The sequence below is a fragment of the Cnephaeus nilssonii genome, assembly GCF_951640355.1.
Source record: "Cnephaeus nilssonii genome assembly, chromosome: 10".
In the NCBI taxonomy this organism is placed as follows: Eukaryota; Metazoa; Chordata; class Mammalia; order Chiroptera; family Vespertilionidae; genus Cnephaeus; species Cnephaeus nilssonii.
This window is the reverse complement of record NC_137081.1, coordinates 18,217,576-18,237,814: the sequence shown is the minus strand read 5'-3', so window position 1 is coordinate 18,237,814 and position 20,239 is coordinate 18,217,576. Positions and strand designations below refer to the sequence as shown.

Sequence of the window (20,239 nt, the reverse complement as noted above, 5' to 3'; positions counted from 1 at the left end):
AAAAAAACTCAGAGGAGAAAAAAAGGTCTGGCATACCAAAGATAGCTCCCCAGATCCTATCTTTCCATATTAGACACACAATTCTGGCCAAGAATTGTGGATGAGGTCTGAGTGACAATCTTGGGGTAACCTTGTGCAGTAAACATTTAAATTATGAAACACCTATATTTAATACGTCCAACACTTGTATAGTTGACATCACATTTTCCAGGGAGCTGAACCTTATAGATGCGGGATTCTATAGTTTACCCTTAGCTAGAACATCCTTTGAGGTGCATTTTATAGATAAACTAGAGGCCCGGTGCATGAAATTCGTGCACAGGGGTGTATGTCCCTCAGCCCAGCCTGTACCCTCTCCAATCTGGGACATCTCTCTCACAATCCAGGACTTCTGGCTCCCAACTGATTGCCTGCCTGCCTTCCTGATTGCCCCCAACCACTTCTGCCTGCCTGATCACCCCTTAATCACCTCTAACTGCCCTCCCTGCCAGCCTGATTGCCCCTAACTGCCCTACCCTGCAGGACTGGTCCCCCCCAACTGCTCTCCCCTGCAGGCCTGGGTCCCCCCCAACTGCCCTTCCCTGTAGGCCCAGTCGCCCCCAACTTCCCTCATCTGCTGGCCTGGTCACCTCTAACTGCCCTCCCCTGTAGGCTTGATTGCCCCCGACTGCCCTCCCTTGAAGGCATGGTCCCTCCCAACTGCTCTCCCCTGCTGGCCATCTTGTGGTGGCCATCTGTGTCCACATGGGGGCAGCCATCTTGTGTGTTGGAGTGATGGTCAATTTGCATATTGCTCTTTTATTAGATAGGATAGAGGCCTGGTGCACTGATGGGGGCCAGCTGGTTTGTCCTGAAGGGTGTCCCAGATCAGGGTGGGGTTTCCCTTAGGGCCTGGGGTGGCCTGGGCGAGGGGCCTGTGGTGGTTTGCAGGCCGGCCATGCCCTCCGGCGACCCAAGGATATTTTTGGGATTTTATTTATCTTCTATAATTGAAACTTTGTATCCTTGAGTGGAGGCCAGGGCAGGCCAGGGCGGGCGGAAAGCTTGGCTTCCTCAATCGCCAGGGAAACCCAAGCCTCCTGCTCTCTCCAACTCTGTGGCTGCCGCCATTTTTGTTGGGATTTATTCATCTTGTATAATTGAAACTTTGTAGCCTTTAGCAGAGGCCAAGGCAGGCCAGGAAGCTTGGCTTCCTCCATCGCCAGGGGCAACCCAAGCCTCCTGCTCTCTGCAGCTCCGTGGCTGCTGCCATTTTTGTTGGGATTTATTTATCTTCTATAATTGAAACTTTGTAGCCTTGAGTGGAGTCCAGGGCCAGCCAGGGTGTGTGGGAAGTTTGGCTTCCTCCATTGCCGGGGAAACCCAAGCCTCCTGCTTGCTCCATGGCCACAGCCTTCTTGGTTGGGTTAATTTGCATACTTGCTCCTGATTGCCTAGTGGGCATGGCTTGTGGGTGTAGCAGAGGTATGGTCAATACTCTTTTATTAGATAGGATTCTCTTTTTTCCTAGAAAATATCAATAGTTTATATACCCAAATATCATCAAGAAGATAGGATTAGGTCACCTGCCAATATTCTTTTTCCTAGGGGCACTTAACCCCATAAAGATAATGCTATGGTCTGAATGTTTGTGTTTCCCCTCCAATTCATGTTGACATCCTAACTTCCAAAAGTGATGGTATTATGTAGATGGGGCCTTTGGGGGGTTATTAAGTCTTGAGGGTGGAACCCTCATGAATGGGATCAGTGTTCTTAAAAGAGATCCCACAGTGCTCCCTAGTCACTTTCCTTACCCAAGGATCCAGAAGCCTGAAAGCTGGAGGAGGGCCTGTACTGACAGTGCCTGCACCCTGACCTTGGACTTTCAGTCTCCAGACAATGAGAAATAAATTTCTGTTGTTTATAAGCTATCTAGTCTTTATTATAGCAAACAAATGGACTAAGACAGGAGTTAATGGATTATAGATGAACTGCTTTAATTACTTCCTTCTAGCAATTTGATGTGCCTTATTTTTTTTAATATTTTTCTAATTTTTAATAAAATATTAGATATTGAATGGAAAACTAGAGAAAAAAATAGTATAATTAAGAATATGTAGACTCCAGTATAAGAATAGATAATGAGGTAAGATAATTAATTGGTATTAGATTTCTAAGAAACTACATACAAAAAAACATACCAGTGAAACCAGCATTTAAAAATAATTCAAGGATAGAAAATTTAACCAAGAATTTCACAGTTGGCTACGTGGTAATTCAAGGATCAATTATATTGTAAAACAGTTTTAAGTACTCACAGAACCCAACCAAGAGATGAATTGAGAAATTTCAGCAATAAAACTGATAGTGACCTTTTAATTTTTAATATACTTAATTGTAGATTTAAGACTCAAACAAAGAAGAGGTGAAGGGTGGAATGTATTTTGTGATATTAGGTACATAATGTGTATTGTATGTTCTCCAAAGTAGAAGTAATGCAACTAAAAATGAAAGGAGAAGGGAGAGGAAAAAGGGAAGTTTTTTTGTTTTTTTTTGTAGGTGATAGGTTAGAACTAAACGTACATTATTCAAAACTGCAAACGACAAAGTAACATGCTATAAAAAGAAATCAGGAAAGTAAATAAATTAAAAATAAATATTTCAAAATTAGCACATAGACCAAAACCAGTCTTTCCTAAACACCAAAATAAATTTTAAAAAAGAAGAGTCAGCCCTAACCAGTTTGGCTCATTGGATAGAGTATCGGCCTGCAGACTCAAGGGTCCCAGGTTCAATTCCTGTCAAGAGCATGTACCTTGGTTGGGGGCACATATCCAGTATGTGTAGGAGGCAGCTGATCGATGTTTCTCTCTCATCGATGTTTCTGACTCTATATCCCTCTCCCTTCCTCTCTGTAAAAAATCAATAAAATATATTTAAAAAACGAGTCAAACTCCACTATTTTTCATATAGAAAAATAAATCCCAAATAACATAATATATGGTAATTATTACACAAAATGAGAGTTGCATTCAAACCTTTCAGACTTATCAATAATATGAGTGAATGGTTTAACTCTCTGGTAAACAAAAATGATTTTCAATTTGACTGACATAGCAAAACCCAAATATATTTGAGACACACACTTACAAATGATTCAGAAACTATAAAGAACCCAGCTGGTGTGGCTGACCTCTGAATCAGGAGGTCACAATTCAATTCCAGGTCAGGGCACACGCCCGGGTTGTGGGCTTGACCCGAAGTGGGGGACATGCAGGAGGCAAGCCAATCAATGATTCTCATCATTGATATTTCTCTCTCTCTCTCTCCCTCTCCCTTCTTCTCCGAAATCAATAAAAATATATTTAAAAAAATAAACTATAAAGAGATGGGCAAAGACATATCAGGCAACACTGATATTGAACAAAATAAACCTCAGTTCTTTCCACTGCTGCTGAGCCATGGGCATCTCTCCGGACAGCTGGCACAAGTGCTGCAAAACCTGGATGAGGGTGCGGGGAGGAAGTCCCACCACAAGAGCTAGACGCCTTGCTGCCAATACTAAGATTGGTCCCTGTCCCATACATACAGTCCCCATGTGTGGGGAGGCAGCAAGATGGACCTTGCCTTGAAGCTGGATGTGAGAAATTTCTCCTGGTGCTCTGAGTGTTGTACACACAAAACAAGAATTATTGATGTTGTCTTCAATGCATCCAACAACAAACTGGTCTGCACCAAGACCCTACAGCAGTGGGGGTCTCACTAGGCACTGCCCCAAGAAAACAAGAAGGGAGCCAAGCTGATTCCTGAGGAGGAAGAGATTGTAAACAAGAAGTGATCAAAGAAAATTCAGAAGAAAGGAAAAAAAGCATGCCAAAATCTGCCGTCTTCCCCAGGAACAGTTCCAGCAGGGCGAGCTCCAAGACCTGGCCCAATGCTGCCAAGCAGATAGACAGCCAATGTGCCACAGGGCGAGGAGCTGGAGTTCTATCTGAGGAAATCAAGGCCCGGAAAGGCAAATTAATCCTCCTTCCTATCTTAGCTCATAAAGGTGTTTATTGTTCTAAAGAAATAAATAGATAAAAAGAAACTTCAAAGTAAGGTACATCAAATATGGCAAAGAATTATTGTTTTAAACGCTAGAAATATCAATTCCCAACAAAGATATAAAAAATTGTGAATATCCATGCATAAAATAACATAGAAAACACCTGTTTAAGCAAAAACTACAAGAGATGCAGAGACAGAGAGAGACATTAATCAGAGGAAATTTTAATACATTAAAATTATTTGGGATAAATGAAGTAGACATAAAGACACTATATAGAAGTCCTAAAAACTAAATACACACACACACACACACACACACACACACACACACACACACACACAAATATATATATATACACACACAAATGTATTTTTATACTTTGATAATAATGAATATATCATCTCAATCACTCAAGGAACAATCATTAAAATTAATCATATATTAGGTGACAAAATTATAAATATTACTAGGAGCCCAGTGCATGAATTCGTGCACCTTGAAAGGAACTGTGGGCTACGAGGCTGCAGTAGGCACAGGGACGGGTCTTGGTCCATCCTCCATGCCCCCGGCTGGCCCCTGCCACCATGGCCCCTGGTCACCTATCTGCATGCAGCCCTGCTCCCGCCCCCACCGCTCCCAGGCACTGACAGTGCTGGTCCCACTTGCACCCGCTGAAGGCACAAAGCAATTGGGGCCGGTGCCAGCAGCCCCTCAGGAGTAAGGGGAGGTGGAGAAGCCCTCAGGGGCAATCAGGGCCAGCAGCTGCCGCTGACACCTACTGATGGTGCCAAACCACTGAGACCTGTGCCGGGCACCGGGAGCAGGTGTGAGAGGAGCTGTTGCAGACAGCAGGTGTGAGAAGTGGTTGCCAGCCCCAATCTCCCCTCAGGAGCAGGGGGAGGTGGAGAAGTCCTGAGGGGCAATTGGTGCTGGCAGCCACTGCTCGCACGCACTAATGGCACCGAGCGATCAGGGACGGAGCCAGGCGCTGGCAGTGGGTGCGAGCAGCAGCTCCGGCACTGGCACACAGGTGCAAGCGGGGCCAGCGCCAGCAGCAGGTGCAAGTGCCAGGTGGAACCATGGCGCATGGGAGCAAAGAACTTTCAGTAACCACCAGAGGCTCACCCCGATGACAGCGATGGCGCCCTGCCTTGGTCTGGCACCCCCGCTCACCTGCCCCCCCATCCCACCACAGCTGACGCCTACCATGTTCCATGCACGCCCCCTGGTGGTCAGTGCAAGTCATAACAACCAGTTGTTCGGTTGTTCCAGTTCCACTGTTCGGTCTATTTGCATATGAGCCTTTTATGATATAGGATAATTACAGTTCTAATAACAAAAACTTAGAAATTATTAAATTCAAAAGGTAATTTTGACTGTAAATAACAAATCAAATTATTTTATTAAATAACTCCTGAGTGAATGTGGAAGTAGATAATAAAACTCAAGAACATTTAGAAAGAATAAAAATGAAAACATATGTATATGTGTGTATCAGAATATGTGTCTGATATATATCAGAATCTGTAGGACACAAAGCAGTGATTGAAGGAAAGTCTATACTTAAACACTTTACCAATAAAAATAAAAGATTTAAATGAATTAATTAAATTATCTGGTTAAAATCTAGATATATAAAACATATTTCAGATAAATGACATTTGAATAAATAACATTAATTAATGGGGAGACAGTAGAAATATTACCCAAATAACAGTTCAACACAGTAGCAGTTGGACTATATGCCTTCAGGCTAAAGAAAAAAAGAACTCTAAACAAATGTTAAATGCTCAGTAGTAGACTTCCTTTCTTAGGGACCTGAGTAATACTGAAACTACTTTCTGTACATTATTAGATTAAACATATAAGTAAATATATTGAAGGTAAGGGGACTATTGTCTTTGGCAGAGGAGAGTTTTAAGTTTGGAAAGGAAGAAAATAGAATGAATTCTGTCATTGGATTGGAATTAGAGATAGTGTAAACCCATAGTTTTAATATAGCTAGTTAGCTGTATAGATAGCTATAGAAGTGTGTCTGTGAATGCATTTATCTTGATATGTGTTTCTAGCCGTGTTTACCAAGAAGATGTAGAAGCAATGACTTCTCTGCACTGATGAGAACATGTAGAACCCAGATCTTGACCTCTAATAACATTCTCCACTAAAAGGAACCAGGATTTCTGGGGAAATGGCTGATTTCAGTGTTAGGGCAAGGAAAATACAAGATGAGTCTGAAACACCTCATGCTAGAAGTGAGAAAATCTCTCAAAGAATTATGGAGATATGTATTAAAATAATGGCATAAAGGATTATAACTGATTGAATAAAATAAAAATACATTAATATATTTTGATATAAATAAAAAATGAGAGAGAAGAGAAGCTCTTCCTTTCAGTAGAAATCAAACTAATAAATGAAGAAGAAATGATGGGATTTTAAGTTCACCCCAGACAACAGCAATGATAATAAAAGTGACAATGATCAATGGATGCTAAAATGAGTAGATGAAATTTTGAGAAGACATGAGATATTTAATAGTCTCAAAGTAACAAAATATTTATTAATTAAAGTGAAATATTCAGCTCTATAGTGCAAAGACTTAGCAGAGTCTTCCCAAACCAAGTGATCCAAGTTAACATCACCAGTAATGAGTGATAGATCAACAATATGTGTCTCCTGATATAATTCCCAGAAAAGATCATCACTTCTGGTAAAGTTGCCTCAGCTGAATCTAATTAAGAGCAAACATCAGAAAAACCCAAATTGAGGGACATTCTATAAATAACTGGCCTGTATGCTTCCAAATGTCCATATAATGAAACACAAAGAAAGACTGAAGAACTTTTTCAGATTAAAAGGAACTGAATGGATTAAGAAGTACAAATTGGTAGTTACAAAATAATCATGGGGATGAAGTATAGCATAGGAAATATAGGTGTCCCCCCAAAAATGTATACATCTTTTGAATAATTATTAATCCCAATGGTTTAAATCTGAAAAAAAAAGAAGCATCAATGAGCTATCAGCTATAAAGTGTGCATACATTTTGGGGGGACACCTTGTATAGTCAACAATATTGTAATAACTGTGTATGGAGCCAAGTGGGTACTTGAAATAGCAGGGAGTCCCTTTATAAAGTTGTCTAACCTCTATGTTGTACACCTGAAACTAATACAAAATAATGTTGAATGTCTTAACTGAAAAATGATTTTTTTAAAAAGAAGCAATTGAATGGAACATATGAGCCTCAATTTTCTATTATCGGGGCAGTTGGACAAATTTGAACAAGGTCTGTAGATTAGGTCATTGTGTCAATGCCATTTGACTGATCTGAGGAATTTTTTTCTGTGGCTGTTTAAGAGCATGCACTTGTTCTTAGACATTATACAATGAACTATTTTTGGATGAAGAAATATGCCTACAATTTCCTCTGAAATATTTTGGAAAAATATATATGTATGTGCAAATACTGTAAAAAATGTAACACTTTGAGAACCTTGGTAAGTGAATATTGTATTATTGTTACAATTTTTCAGTAAGACGGAACCTTTCTAAATAAATGAATGACCGAATATATGAATAAATAGATAAACAAATAAAACATTTTTTTATCAATGTTTTGTCACCTCCACTGCTACCCACTTGTTCCGCCAAAGTCTTCTGCCTGGATTGTGGTCTCCCTGCCTCCTTTCAGTCTATTCTTAACTGAGAGACAGGGTCATTCTTTGAAAATATAAATCAGATGATGTCACTCCTTTGCATCTAACTCTATGGAGGACTCATGCCCTTTTCACATTGTACTGAAATAACTTCAGTACAATGTTATTTCAGTAATGTTATTTCAGTACAATAAATATTTACATATTTTTTTCAACCACTAACCTGTAAATCACTCAAAGAAAAAAACTACACTTTACTTATACTTGCCTCATTTCCTCTGGCCCACACCTACACACCCATCAGAGTACTGAAATCCCGTAAATGTTAATTTTGTGAAATTAAACTATTTAGCATCAATCATCGGGAAAGCACATGATCGTGCATTTGCTGTGTTTCCATCCATTAAACAAGTTCATTAGTTGTCAAATACTAATACCTTAATTTGGTTCATACTGTTTTGATTAAAAACATTTCACTTTTCCTATCACAGCAGGAAAATGATACAGGGGCTCTGACTTGAATTCCCAGTTCCTGCCTTTCTCTGCTGCTTGATTTATCTGAAAATGTTTTCGTGGCACAAGAACATACTCTCTGTTAACAGTTTCTCAGATCTCTAAACAAGTGGTATCTTTCTGATTCTTCTTATCACAAATGTGCCCTGCATCGTGGGTATTTCTGTCACTGGGACCAAGATTATGCCAGTAGAGGTAAAGAAAATGACCTTGACTATTTACTCACCCAAAGTCCTTCTATCTCAGCTTTTTCAAACCAGAAACCCTTGTTGTGCTCCTTAAGGACATTAACATAAAACATAAATAGAGAAGTGGGGGCTTTATATCATTTTTGCTTTTATAAATTCTTCATTTCCTTATCCTCTTGGATCTGATCTTTACCAAGGGCTTATAGCATGTGATTTCCCCAGAATTCGGTCACACTGTGACTCTAATTGTGCCTTCTAGATGACGGTGGCACTTTATATTCTCCCCAGCTTTCCTCTGGATGGTAGAAACACAGAGTCCTCTGGCAAAGTCTCCCTTTTTCCTCCAAACTGGCCCAAGCTCCAAGCAGCTGTATTCCTGCTTCTCTGTTACAGATACAAGCGATCATTCTATCTCCTCAGTATGCTCAGACATTTTCAGCTCCCTATTATTCATTCTGCATTTCATGGCTGTGCTTGTGACTATTGACAAGAAATGATTAATTACGGAAGTAGTACCAGATTCACCGTTTGTAAAATACGCGCTAACACCCACAGTGCATTTGGTAGGGGAGCATAAAGAGCTTTATAGCTTTTGAAGATCCTTTCTTTCTGTAATGCTGAACGAAGTGGGAGGCATAAGGGCAAAGAACGGTAGAGTAAAGCCAAAAGGCCACTCAGGGTTATGCCACAAGCGTCTGCCACAGCCCCGGTTTATATGCATCATCTCTGAACATGAAGCTATTCGCTGAACACTTAGAGAACTGAATTTACTTGAAAGGTATAAGTCATTGATAGAAACCTGTGTAGAAATTGATAGAAATAACGATGGCACTAAAATACCAGCCATGCCAGTCATATAATACGTATAAAAGAATACATATATTAACAGTGGTTATTTGGAAAGTCAATAAAATATATTTTAAAATATTTAAATTAGGAAATAGTAAAGATTTGCCCCCTCTCTGTCTCTCTCTCTCTCTCTCTCTCTCTCTCTCTCTCTATATATATATATATATATACATATATATATGTATATATTTATATACATATTTATACATATATATATATTTATACATATATATATGTATAAATTTATACATATATATATATGTATATATTTATATACATATATACATATATATATATATTTATACATATATATGTATATACATATACATATATATGTATATGTATATATATATATATATGCACACACACACTTTTGAAAAAACAAAAGTTATTTCACAGATAATATAGAGATAGTTAAATTAGTTAGGATCTCAGATCAAGTAATTTTAATATCACTATATCAGAGATATAGAGTATTCTTATTTAATGATGTTAAGTAACATTAATTCAGCATAGTTAAATTTTATAAAATGCACATTAAATTTAAAATTTTGGTTTGAGGCACTTGATGTAAAATTGCAACTGGATCATCAGGATATATGTAGTGTCCACAAAGATGCAGGAGGAGACTAAAGCATGCAAACACATTAGAAAATACTAGTGAATAACCTGGCTCTTAATTTTGCTAAACTGAAAATCCTTCCCAGGCTTTATAGCACATGCCAGGCTGTAGCTCTGCTACATGGAATAGTGATTGGTTATGAAGAGGCAGAGAATATATTTCTTACACCCACCAGCATCCACCACTGACCCTGAGTCCTATGGCCTCGATGAACTAAAACATTGACAGCAGTATGGTTCAAGTCCCATGAGCTGAGGCAAAATATAAAGCACATTACTTCTGCTCCCTGGTGCTCTAGGCTTCTTATTCTGTCCTATGGTGCACAGTTTTCCTCCCATCAGAATGGCAAACCTCAGAGAATAACTACAGAAAATATGGCAGACATGACGGTTTTGGTGGAACCTGAGAACTGAAAAGGAGAAGCTTGGGTACAATAGTGGGCTCACCTCCCTGGTCTCACACCATCATCCAACCCCGGGCAGGTGCTGAAATGGCAGAAAACAATTGGGAAGAAAGCGGTAAAACTGTAGGTGATAGCACACCATTGATAATGAATGAACTAAAAGAAGACAGTCATGAATTGTACCATTAGGAGAATCACAATAAACTTCAGGAAGTACTGATTTCCCGAGAAAAAGAGAGAAAAAATAAAATAATATTCAACTAGTTTGAATTTTAAATGAAGAAATCAAAGCCAAACTAAAGCTTAAAAAATTATCCAAAATTCTATGTCAAATAACTTAAATATCAATTACAAATTACATAAAAAATTATTAATTGTAGTTTGCATGTCAAAAATATGCTTAACGGATATACACCGAGTGGCCAGATTATTATGCGTTCAGAGATCCTAATAATCTGGCCACTCAGTGTATAAAACACTTCAAAAACTTAATAGTTACATATTAAAACATTAAGATAATTTTACCCTAATGCTAAAATGAAAGTGATAAGACTGTGGAAAAGCGGGTACACCTGTATTGCTCAAGGTAGCACCTAAGTAGCTATGGTTAACATTTTATAATGCCTTTGTCAATATGATTTAAATGCTTTGTTAAAATGTAGATTAAACAGCCCGTAAGTGTATCTCAATGAAATGAGTTGATAGGTGTGAAAAACACCTGCACGGATGTTTTTGCAATGTGGTTTAGAGTACCAAATACACGAGAAACAATCCAAATATCCATTAGCAAGAGACTGTGCAAGCAAACAGGGATTCACCTATATAATGGATTATAATGTATCCTCTGATAATGAAACGAGAATTCCTCTCTAATAATTATTTGCCAACTACCCCCCTCCCCCCCAAAAAAAGACAAATTTTAAAAGGTTGGGGGAAATCCAAGAACCAATGGAAACTAAATGATGTCAAACTCCTGCTAGAAAGAGTCTGGTTGGGACACTGCCTTTGGTGAATTTCGGCTCAACAATACTTTAACCACAAATAATTTGCTACCTGATCCTCTGTCTTTGCATTACTGCCCCCAAATTCATAGTTGTACGTGGACATGCCTGTGTGCTATCTTCCTGGAAACCACAGAAACAGACCAACAAACTTAACAAAAAACAAAAAAAACAAGCAAACAAAAAGCCTCACACCTTTTCAGCCCAGCCTCCCACCAAGTTTCACGTGTACATTGTTGGTTTTTCCAAGAATGAGAATGTTTCTTAGTGCTTGGCAGTCAAATAAACAACAAATGGCCATTTCCTTATAAACTTACTTTGTTCTACGACTCAATTTGAAATTTCGGCCTTTAAAAATATAGAAGGCAAAACTGCCACAGACTGATATGTCTGATTTTACTTCAGTTAATGTAAAATTCAGGGGACCTGTTATGTCATGAGAAAAGGATTGTGCACAAGATGGCTTCTCTTATTTTTCGATATTTCCTTTATTGAATGGAAGGTTTGAGCATGATTAATGGTTAAAAAATACCATTTTATGTATGGAGCACTAATGGTTATTCATTAGAAATATACTTTAATTAGGTAATAATTTTCCGGTGCTGGGGGTCTATATAACAAGAGGTGGCCTGTTATCTTGCACCAATAAAACCCACCGTAGGATACCAGAAATACTTGCCCAAAATGCTGCACTTAATTTCTAGTTTCATCAGTGGTGCCTAAAAATTATCATTAACGTGTAGTGCTACAATGGATTCAAAGTAAAGATGATCTTGAAGTAGAGCCAAGTAATCACTATTGAAGCATTAATTGTTTGAATGTATAGGACACTACAAGCAATTAGGAGACTGTGAGCAAATGAAATTAGGAGACAATAAGCAATATAGGTCAAATAAGCACAGATTGATGCAATAGATAACAGTCACTGAGTCCTTGAAAGTGACAGCAACACCGGGTGAAGCAATTCATAATGGCATTTTTCATATTACATATCATTTAACCCATCAACCAAAGAAACAGAGTTACAAACCACCAACAGACTTGCCAGTAGTATTCTCAGCTACCAATTAGGGGAATTTAACTTCCAAATACATACTCCCAGTGTTAACACTGTGATTTAATTATTATTTCTATTTAAAAAGAGAATGCTGAACTTCACAGGTATTAAATTTCATGCCTTATTACACACAATCAAGAAGTCACAAAACCTGTATTCAAACTCCATTCTGTCTGATTTCAAAGTCTATGTATTTTCTACACTATACTCAGGGCAGGGAGGGCTGAAGGCAATGCACTGGGGTTTCCTTTGGGTCAAATGCATTCTATGATAAGTACCCTCAATATTCTTACACAATAATACTATACCATGTTCATTCCAATAGTTCCAAAAGTTTATTTTTGCCAAGAGACAAGACCTAGGTCCTACTGCATAAAAAAAAAATAAGGTGATATCCATAAATGTTAAACTAAATAGTTATGCTTAACCATACATAAATCTTTACTCTTCTCTAAGAAAATAGATCCTGATATATGAGGCAAGGTGATGAAGTTGAACTTGATTCAGAGAATTTTTATTTTATTGGAAATAGTATCAAACTCAGTGTCATAGATGCTTATAACTGCCTTTTGAACATCAGGTTTAATTTAATGACATGTTAAAATAGAGATAGCATGTAGCAGTAAAGGCACATGGACTTTGAGACTGGAAGGAACAGGGTTACAGTCGAAAGACAGCCACTTATAGCTGTAGACTTTTAAAAATGTTATTCAACATCTCTGATCTTCAGAGATGTGTTGGTGAACAATATATAATATTTTCTATAATGTGGTGAAAATATTCTCCAACTTGAAATTCTATGTGTGATAATTAAATATAATAATGTTCTAAAGTGCCTGAGAGAATAAATGTGAGTTATGTTTATTAAAGCTAGTATTAAAGAACATAAGAGGAACAGAGCTGTCTGGATCTACTATATCTACACTTAATACCTTAGATTATAATTTCTTTCCAATAACACAAGTATTCTAAAATTGATACAAATAACCCATTTCAACAAGGAAATAAAAATTGGGGAAGCATATGAGGAAAGTTTTAGAGAAGATCCAGCCCATGTTATTTTTATTTAAAAGAAAACTTTTCACCCCAGTATTTTCTTTTAGTTTGTTCCCTCCAATCCTAAAACTCACTTCAATCTGTACAATTCAATATAAAAGACAGGGTAAAGGGGTGTCTTAACTATGACAAAAGTGAAGTGTTGTCAAAAATGTTTAAGTTGCCCAGCTGGTGTTACTCAGTGGTTGAGCATCGACCTATGAATGAACAAGTCACAGTTTGATTCTCGGTCAGGGCACATGCCCAGGTTTCAGCCTGATCCCTGGTAGGGGACATGCAAGAGGCAGCCAGTCAATGATTCTCTCTCATCATTGATGCTTCTATCTTTCCTTCTTCCTCCCCTTCCTCTCTAAAATCAGTAAAAATCTATATATTCTTTTTAAATGTTTAAGTTATACTAAACACTGGTTAGGAATTTTGCTTATTCTTATGCCCTCTTTCAAACACAACTTTACATCTTTATTGGATTAAACTTAAGTGAACTACATGAGTATGAAGCAATTATTTGTATCTCTTAAAATTTTAAATAATTTCATAAAATTAACCTATCTGCATGTTTCAGTTAGAAACACACAAGAAGCAGTACAGTAATAAGAGGGAAGTTTAAATCATTATAGGTCTATCTCAAGAAACAAGAAAAATCTCAAGTAAAGTAAATGCCTTTATATCTTAAAAACTAGAAAAAGAAGAACAAAAGCAGCCTAAAGTCAGCAGAAGAAAGGAAATAATAAAAAATAGAGCAGAACTGAATGAAATACAGAACAAAATGACTATATACATCAATACAACAAACAGTTGGATTTTTTTAAAGATTACATACAAAATTGACAAACCCCTGGCTAGATTTACTAAGCAAAAATTTTATGTAGTGTATAAGATATGTAAAGAAATGCATTTTATTCATTAAATAACATATTGTGAATATTTATACTAAAATGATTTAATATTTGATCATTTTATTGTATTAAAATATTTACTTTTAATTTATAAAAAACTGGATTTTTCAGATAAAGGATTTCTGCATAAAAAAAATCTGATTAGTGGTGTCCTCCATCTCTCCTACCCTTCCTCCCTCCCTCCCTTTCTTCTATATCTATTTGAACACCTGATTTTGAAATCAGAAAAGAAAGCTCATAGTTTAGGCAAACGACTCTAATATGATGTGACAGCTGCTATAAGAATATCTAAAATATATTAAGTTCTTATGTGTATCAGTCAATCTTTTCATCATTTTACATGATTAATCATTCAGTCACATTGTACCCCTATGAAATAACTACTACTATTTACATTTTACAAATGAAGAAATTGAAACACAAAGATTTTAGACAATGAATTCAAGGCCACACTGCTCATAAGCACCAGAATTAGGGTTTGAATGCAGACATAATGACTGGGCACTATTACTGCACTGTAATCTCTGACATAAATACGACATAACATATGATGTAAGCCCAGGATTCTATAGAACCAATTAAGTACATTTATTTTTCAAATATATCTGCTTGTATCACATTATTGAAGCTATTAGTTATTACATAAAGAGCCAGCAAATGTGTAAGTCTTATCTTTTTGTGAAAAAAAAAGTTTCACTTGTCAAATTCAATATTTTAAGTATTTCATTTTAAAAAATAGCAAATTCCATGTGGTACAAAGTTTTCTTTGTTGCCTCTTGGGACTCTAATCCAGAGTGGGGGAAAAATGGAGAGTTGTTTAGAAAAGGTATAATAAGACTTTAAGAAGTAAATTCACCAGATGAAGGGGGAAAGGTATGTTGGTAAATAAAATAGCAAAGAAAAAGCCTTAAAAAAAAAAAAGATCTTTTCATATAGTGGTTAATTTCACAGAGTTAGGGAATAGGTGTTTAAAACTGATGGTAGCTGGCATTTATTGAGTGTGGGAGCAGGAAGCTTTTGCGGAGGATTTGTGCAATATGAAGGTCACTGGAGCAAGATCTCCAAAGCCAGCTGTATCCCAATATGTGGATAACAGTGCAATGAGGCATTCTTTGAGTACTGCAATGCATCATTGTAATTTGGAGCACTTTGAATATCTTTACGCTGGTTAATTTTATGCAAACTAGTCCTACGCTGATTATAACATTCAGAATCTTTTGTAATGAGTCAGGGAATAACCCAGAAAATGTTTCACAGAATTTCACGTTGTATTTCAGCAAAATATTATTTTAAAGTTGACCTTAAAGATGAGTTATGCTTTTTCTCCACAAAACGTAAGTTATTTTAATTTGCTGACATTTTATGTGATGACAAATATTTGTCAACCATGTGCTGTAAGCAGATATTTTTGAAAATAATATTACAGTTAATCATCCTATCAAAGTAAAGGTAACATTTTAACGGAACAAAAAAAGGAAAAAGCTTGCTCCATAGAACATTTGTTTGAAAGTTTTTCCTCTGCCACATCTATGTAAGGCAATCACCTGTAAAAGCTTTGGAATAAAATTCTTTTTTAAAATGTAGGAACAGAATTTTCTACTTTGAAAATATTTTAAAACTACTTCTGATTGGTTTATAAGACCAACTGGTTGACGTAAAATAAGATAAATACCTAGCAAACTTTTATCAAAATCCCTTTGCATAATTGGTGGGTAAATTTGACAATCCGGAATCTAATTGATAGCTAGATTAGATTAGATAAGACCAAGATGTTCTTTTTCCCTTTAGGGGTTTCTATCTTTGCAAGGAACCATTGGTAAATTTGATGGTTCTTAATCACAAGCAGAGATCTGACTTGTGAAACATTTAATTATAGTGTTAAAACAGTATTTTTGAAAATATAAGCACAATGAATCATCTTTTTTTCACTGAAATGTCATTTCAACACATCATTTTCCAGTGAGAAGCAACAAAAAACTGGAGGCCATATATAACAACATAGAATTGAGCCTGCTTCCTGACTTTGCTACCAGCCAGTCAGCCAACCTTGGGCAACTTAGTTTACTCTTTTAACCTTTGTTTTTCCAATTCCTAATATAGATTATAATGGTAATTTCAGTAATGATTAAATGGATGGTATAGGTAAAGTGTAAGTATTAAATAAGTGTTAATCAGAAAATCACCTTTTGTAATAGTGGGCTTTGGCAAAAAAAGCCAAAGCTATAGTTACGCTGAATATATAGTGATTACTACATTTTTAAATAATTTATCTTTATGCTTGCTCCCTAGTAGACTATGTGTTCATTAAGGGCAGGAACTCTGTCACAGCCACCAAGATCATCAATAAGTAGTACTAAGTTGAATGTGGCTGAGGATTAAAACCTAGAGAGAAAAGGTGCAAGCTCTGACCTTACTTCCACATTCTGGCTCATGAATAATGCCAGACTCCTCTGAGAGTTCACCAGATTCCCATCTCAGGAAACCAACAGGCCTATGTAGGGCGCAGGTAGAAGTATGGAGTGGACAATGGATGAGGTACAAGACAGGATTCAAGAGTTTAACTTTTTTGGGGAGTTATTTTTTTTACTCTTTTTAAAAAATTTTCCCCTTTATTGATTAAGGTATTACATATGTGTTCTTATCCTCCCATTCCCGCCCCCCCCCCCACTCATGCCCTCACCCCCCTGGTGTCTGTGTCCATTGGTTAGACTTATATGCATGCATACAAGTCCTTTGGTTGATCTCTCCCCCTTATCTTTTGGTTAAAGTTAAGTCAGGAAAACGCCGTATGTTGGACAAGAGCAGTTAGTCTAGGGAGCAAAGCATGGCCACCAAAGGCAGTCCAGGTCATGAACTCTGTGTCTGATTCATCGCAAGAGAATAGATGTCAGCAACTCTGACCATTGCCAACCCAGCTCTGAACAGCTCACAGGTGTATTACTCATTCAATTCTATGCTTTACTGTACTCTGAGCACATCCTTTAAAAATATATATATCAAAAGCCTTAATATTTTCATTGGACTTGTGAATGACTAAAAATGTCATTGCATTTATTTTAATTTTGCTTCTAAATCACAAATGTATATTGGGATTTTTCATGTTGCTTTCTGGGAGACATCATAAGTTTTCATTAAATACTATATTGCACATCATATTCTGGCAATAATAAATCTTATATTTCAATTTTAATAATGAAATAATCATACTGTTTCATAACTTTGAGGAAAAGTACTGCATGTAGTCCTGCAAAGCTGAGTAATTTCATGGGTTTCCAAACTGCAAGCAATTTAATAGCCTCTCTTTGGTAATTATAGAAATTTATATCCCTCTCTTCATCTCCCACAAAACCCAGAACGGATCTGTCCAGCTGACTCAGAGACTGACTTAGAGGTTGGCACATTCATCATCTTTGACAATAAGCTGTTAGATTAGGATAATGATTTAAGACTAGTATATGTTTGGGAATGGGAGAAAGAAGTTTAAAACTAATTTATAAGAATATAATCCACTGGTCATTTTCATGTTTCATCAAAAATATTTTAGAGGATGTCTCAATACTAATTGATCCCATTAAGGTGACAAAATGTACTGTTCTTGCTTTACTAAGAAGAGAAGAAAGTTATGCATCTCCTGTTAGGTTCAGACTTTTAGTATAACCTGAAAGTTTATAACTTACCAAAGCATTAACATAATCTTAAAGTTATAAAAAATTAGCATACTATGGGTTCAGTTAATGTTACAAGTCAAATAACATCATCCCTGTCAGTATGTTGTATGTTTTTTATTATATCATAAAAGAAACTATAGCTATCCTGGTTACCCTTTTCAATATGTCATAATATTCAACTATAACAACTAATTTACATTTAACTCCTTCATGAACCATGGGGATACTAAACAGCTAATATTTCTATATTATATAAACAACATATAACATGTACCTTTTTAAAACTATGTGTACAAAATGAATTTTTAAAAATCTGGTTATGTCAAGATTTTCTGTTTTGTGTTTTAAATACTGAGGTACATCTAAAACAAAATCACTAGTAGTGCCAAATGCAACTTTAGTGAAATGAGTCTGTTTAATTCTAGAGTTGTTTTCATACATTATTTGTAAATTTTTATATCATTATTTTATTTAACACCCTGCCTTGTCTAATTATCAATATACTAAATAGGGTGACTTTCCCTTTGTTTTATATGCTAAATCTATATTACAGATGCTAATTTAAATATATATATATATATATATATATATATATATATATATATATATATTTTGCCATCGGGTTTGAAAACATTTTCAGAAAGTAAACACATTATATGGATTTTATTTCTAATCATTGATACATTTATCATTATTTGTAACATTTTATTTATACCAAAATATTTCAGAGCATTTTCATAGTATTAATAAATATAAAGCTAGTATGCATACTAAAAATAAAATTACAAAAATAATTTAACAATATAAATTTTAATTTGATATTAAACCAATTAAAATATATATTAATATTGATTAAAGTAGTGTTCTTTGGATTCACAATCTTTCTATGCACCTCTTCAATATCCATATGTTCCTCTATGCTAATGGCCCTGTGCAGGCTGAGTCCCTCTTTTCGCCTGTCTCAGAGCTACTGTGGAAAATACAAACAGTACATACAGAGCTCCCAGCACCAGGTAGGAAGGTCAGTGTCAATAAAAAACCCCATGCACTTAAGGCAGATTTATGAGAAGCAGGTTCTCATAATGAGGACAGTTGTATGTACTTCCAAGCATTAGTACTTTAGTTTTTTACATGAGAGAAAGTACGTAAGAGACACACTTTCTGAGAACACTCTGTTAAAGCACTTTGAGAGACAGGAAAGAAAAAACTGAAATCAAGAGGAAATGAACATAAAATTTAGGTCACTGCTAAATGAATATTTTCCCTATGAGTTTTCCTTTACCAATTGCTTTTATATGCACTTCACATCTAAGTGTTTGGACTAAATGCATCTAAAATCTTGCTTTTCCATTGATGCTCCATTAGCAGAAGTGAACCCCACTGCATCAGGGTCCAAGCTATTTTAAAAAGGCTGTGGGATCTTTGTGCCCCACAACAAATCACTGTGATTTTATTCTTTAGTCAGTTTCCACAGTGCGCTCTTGACTCCTGCCTCCTCAGAAGTCTAAAGCTCTGCAACAGGTGAAGCTGGTGTCTAAGGCACTTGCAGCTCTACTTAAGGACTTCTTGTTCTCTGTTCCTCCTGAATACATTTGCCTTAGAGGACTAAACAGAGCCCCTCGGACTGAACTTGGGCCCCTGTTCACACCATCTGTATGTCATCCTCATACTCCGATATCAATGTCAATCTTATGTTGTATAAGGGAAGACAAATGAGGGAAATCATAGTTGCATTTTTTTACTGACCTAGGAACCAGATACTATGGATATCTCTCTTTTTTTGTTTTTCTTATAATCTCCTGGAGTCTTGGTTTTCTTCATTATTTTCATTAAATGTTGCTAAGAATGAATATGGAGATCCTCCTGTTTTCCATATCTTGGCATACCTGAAATTACTAAAATCTGTGCTCAATAAGCATCTCTATTATCTCTTCTCTTTCCTTCAGTTTCACCTTCTTTCTACCCTCCTACTTTCCCCCCTAATCAAATAAGCATGTTGTCTTATATCTGAACAAAGTAGAAGGCTTTATCAGACCCTAGAGCTACAATCTTTTCTCCTCTTCATCTTCACAGCTAAACTGTTTGAAAATGTAGTTACCACATTTCATATCCATTTCTTCACATCTAAATCTCTCCAAGCCACAGTAATCCAGGACCGTCTAGTTTTAGCACTGAAAATCCCGTGGCCCAGGAAATCCCTCAGTCCTAGAAAACCTGAGATAGTTGTTCGGCCTGCCCTAAATCCCTCCTCCTTCTATAATCTCCAGATATAATCACTTCAAATTCTGATAGTTAAA

General features: G+C 36.5%; 1 protein-coding gene across 1 annotated transcript in view; it reads right to left on the bottom strand.

Annotated features, from left to right (window-relative positions):
* Nucleotides 1-20,239, bottom strand: part of LOC307106541 (sperm-associated antigen 16 protein-like) — a gene marked incomplete at its 3' end in the record, with an annotated part of 592,327 nt that overhangs the window by 256,731 nt on the left and 315,357 nt on the right. The window lies entirely within an intron of this gene.